Source organism: Silene latifolia, chromosome X (assembly GCF_048544455.1).
Source record: "Silene latifolia isolate original U9 population chromosome X, ASM4854445v1, whole genome shotgun sequence".
Lineage (NCBI taxonomy): Eukaryota > Viridiplantae > Streptophyta > Magnoliopsida > Caryophyllales > Caryophyllaceae > Silene > Silene latifolia.
Genome location: NC_133537.1, coordinates 31,744,626 through 31,749,261, shown reverse-complemented (window position 1 = coordinate 31,749,261; position 4,636 = coordinate 31,744,626).

Below are 4,636 nucleotides of genomic sequence, written 5' to 3'. Positions count from 1 at the left end.
TAGTAAGGGCGATGCTACATCAATGATGATTATTATTAGGACTTTCTCAACTTTTTCAGCTACTTCAGGACTCAAGATGAGTAAAGGAAAGTCCAATGTGTATTTTAATGGGATGACAGAACCTTTGAAGTCTGATTTCCTAAGAGTTTCTGGGCTAATTGAAGGTAAACTTCCTTTCAGATACCTAGGGGTGCCTATTAAGACTACCAGACTTAATGCTCAGGATTGCAAGCCTCTCATTGATAAGATTGTGGCTAGAATAAGAACTTTGGGAGCCAGAAAATTATCTTATGTAGGAAGATTGGTACTAGTCAGGGCTGTGCTTAAGACCTTATATAACTATTGGGGCCAAATGTTCATTTTACCAACTGGAATCATTACTAGCATTGAACAAGATTGCAGAAACTTCCTATGGGATGGAGGAGTAGATTACCTGAGATCACCCTTGGTTGCTTGGGATAAAGTGTGTAGGTCAAAAAAAGAAGGAGGTCTTGGCCTTAAACAAGACATTATGTGGAACAAAGCAGTTGTAGGTAAACTGGTTTGGTGGATTTACACTAAACCAGACCTATTATGGGTCAAATGGGTAATTAACATCTACCTAAGGGGATCAATTTGGCAGGATTATTCCCCAAGCACTAATTCATCATGGTATTGGAGAAAGATCCGCCAAGTAAAAGGGGACCTACATCTAGCATATCAGCAACAAACCTGGGATCCTATTGTTAATAAATACACGATTTCTAAAGGGTATGAGTTCCTACGAGTCAAATCGCAGGATGTTTCATGGTCGGGCTTAGTATGGAATGCTTGGACTGTTCCAAAGCATGGCTTCATAGCCTGGATATATCATCATGGAAATATGAGCACTAAAAGTAAACTACACAAGTTAGGAATCAGTGAGGATGGTACCTGTTGCATATGCTGAAGATCGGAAGAAACAATGGAGCATCTCTTCTTCAAATGCCCGTATAGCAAGAGACTTCTCCTTCAAATTGGAGGATGGCTAGGAATCAACATCTCTGCCAATAATTGGATTTCTTGGCGACTGGGAAGAAATGGCTCTCAGGTTCAACAAGGGATCCTAGATGCTGCTATTAACGCATGTATCTACTATGTTTGGCACCAAAGGAATAGAAGCAGATACGATTTAATGCTTATCCGACCACATAAGCTCGCGAGAATGATTAAAGAAGAGCTACAATTGAGAATTAGAGGATTGGATCGAAGGAGATTGAATAGGAGGGAGAAAAACTGGATTCAGGAGCTTTTGAGTAATGGGGATTGATTTGTTGGTGTCAGATGGGCGAAAAAAGGGGAAGATGGAAAGAAGACGATTTCTATTTTTAGGGTTCTTTCTTTCAAAACCTTATTTTGTGTATCAGGATTTGTTTGATTGAGTTTTGTTTTGTTGTCTTTATGTTGGGCTGCTGTTTGGGCGGATTTGTAATATGGGCCATGACATTTCGTCGTCTAGATGAATGACCCGATCTCATTGTATGGTGACTTTCCTTTTTGATATATACTTACATTTTATCAAAAAAAAAAAGATATGGCCGAGGACTCACAAACCCCAATTATATTGGGTAGACCCTTTTTACATACCACGGGTGCGCTAATTGATGTGAAAAATGGGAGGTTGACGTTAGAAGTGGGTGATGACCGGGTCTCCTTTAGCAAAAACAATACCATTAGAAGCCCAATGTTACAAGAGTATTGTTATTTATTTAGTACTGTGGACTCTTCTCATGCCTCTACTACACTTGGCTCCTTACTAATAGATCCGTTGGAGGACGATATTGGTATTGTTTGTTTTGTAGGTGACGATGCTAAGGGCACTATTGCTAAGAGTGCCAAAAAGAAAAGGAAATTTTATTTGAACAATTTCAAATGGTTGCGGAATGCAAAGATGGCTATGAAATTGAGCTTGGATGGTGGCAAGCGCAATGACGAAACTTGATCAAAATAGCCTTTTACGTCATGCGGGACGTTAAACCAACGCTTCTTGGGAGGTAACCCAAGCTTTTTATTTGCTTTTATTTATTTCTTGTTTTAATTTTCCGCAATTTAATGTTTTTCGTAGATTAGTAATAAAATACTCGACTTGACGATGTTTCTTTTTGTGATTTATAGGTGAAAATGAAGAAAGGAGATCTAAAGGAGAATATGGCACGCTTCCCCATGCAAGAACCCCGTTCGGGGACGTAGTTTTCGAAAAACAGGACGGAATTAGATTAAACACGAAAGCAAGTCAAAAACGCGAAGAAGTGGTCAACCCCGATCGGGGTTGCCAGCCCCGATCGAGGACGTGGGTTGGTATTTTCGTGGCTTTTCTCTTGAACACGGGTAAGGCAAAACTCTTTCTATCATTCTAACACCACCCGATGGTACATTTCTACTCCTCTCCTCTCATTTTTTTCACTAATCTTCACTCAAAATCACAAAGAAACATCACTTTCTTCATCATTTTGCAAGAATCAATCAACCATTAACATCAACAAGTAATTTTTCTTCCCTTTTCTCTTTAATTTCATCCATTTCAATAAATTAAATCAAGTTTTGCAAACCCTAACTCAAATTGGGGGAATTTGATTTTGTGCTTCTTTGTCCTAGAAATTGATTGTAAAATGCTTTATTCATGTTTATAGTATAAATTAGTTCACTAATTTGTTCTATTATGTCTATTTGGATGAATTTTGGTTTGCCTTAAGATGAATTTTTGTCTTAAATTTCAGAAAAATGGCACCAAGAAGACCTCCTACCCAAGGTGCTTCTAAAAGGAGAAGAGGTGAGGTGGAATCCTCCCGTGCTGCGGAGGATGTGCAAATGGAAGAGGTCCCGGAATGGCAAAACCCGGATTTTCCCGGAGTGATCTTCAATTCAGAAGCACAATATAACAATTGGGTCATCCTAAAGAGCAAAGGTATGAAACCAACCAAATTTATCAACCAAGCTTCTTTAAACAACATTGGAATCGAAAAGAATGTTAAAGCTTTGTTTAAAAATCTTGGTATGAAGCATTGTTATACAATGGATTATAAGACTTTTCCCGAACTCACCCTTGAGTTCTTGAGCTCTTTTGAGTTTCATAGGTCTAGGAAACCCGGTTTTGTGCTTTTTGTGACCTTCTGATTGTTTAATGAAGACCATAGAATGGACCTAGCGGATTTCGCTAATATCTTCCAATTGCCCCATAAAGACTTACCTACCGAATCACCCGACTCTTATAACCCCTTTTTGACATGGAATGCCATTTCTCACTTCCCTTTTCAAAGTTGGGACCCTCATCAATATATACATTACCCCGACATAAGGGTTTGGCAAAGGTTTATGGGATGGACTTTTTTTTGGGAGAAATTAGCCTCATTCGGTGAGGAAAATTAAGGTAGAGATTTTGGGTGCATTCTTGAATGTTAATGGTGATGATGCATGGGAAATCAATATCCCCTACCACTTTGCGGTCCACTTGACCAAACAATGTAACCCCAAGAATAGTTGTATTGTCTTAGGAGGGTTGGTTACAAAGATTGCTCACCACTTGTGTCGATTCAACCAAGAAAACACCAATTTCAGACCATTGCTTATGTCTAGGGAAAAAGGGGTTGGGCTAGATTATGAGTATTTTCTTTCTTGTAATTGGTTTAGGGTTGCTTACCCTAACATGGTTTGGAAGATAGGTAGGCAAGACTCCATTCGTCTACCCGAAGAGAAGAAAGAAATTAAGGCTTTAGTCCACACTAAGCCTTATCATGGGAGTGCCCCTTTTACTAGACCTACTTACCATTTGGACCTAAGAGGTGAGACACGTACCACTGTTGAGCGGCGTGAGGGAGGTCAACCCTCTCAAGCACGCCATTCCACCTCTAGTATTCATTCACCCTCTAGTCTAGAAATGATGGATATGATGCGAGACTTGAACTTAAGTGTTAATACAATTCGTGATGACCAAAGACTTGCATTGCATCCAATTTATGATCATTTTGCTAGGCAAGGAGTAATCCAACCCGAGGGGCCACACCCTTCATTTTATACTTATCTTCCGGGTGGATTTCCTCCTCCCATTCCCACTCCAACTCCCCCTCCTAATAATGACGTAGGTACTTTTACTACATATGCTCCTGGTCCGGATTTTTGTGGTTCGGATTATGGAGTTGAGGCATTACATGGAGGTTATGGTGGATATGGAGGGTATGGTGGTTATAGTAGCTATGGTGATAGTCTTGGTAGTGGCCAAAATATTGGTGAGTATGTCACTCCTCTTCAAGAGGATGATTCTAGTGGAGTGGCCAACAAGGTGAAGCAAGTGGAAGTGGTAAGAAGAAGAAAGGGAGGAAGGAGTTCAACTTTTGGCCCTTTTCTTAATTGAATGATGAAGAAATCCCCTTAATTCATGCTAGCTTGGGGGGAGGCTAGCAAGTCGAGTAAGTTTTATTTGCTTTGCATTTTAGTTTAGGTCTTACAACCCATTAAACATAACCTCTAGTCCTTCTTGTTTTGTGCTTTGAGCCATTCTTATGGTTTAGTTGGGTAATTTTATTGTTGGCACATTGAGGACAATGTTATGTTTAGCTTGGGGGGAGATTGCATGTGCATATAGTGTAGTTTGCATGTAGTGTAGAAAATTTGAAATTTTTTG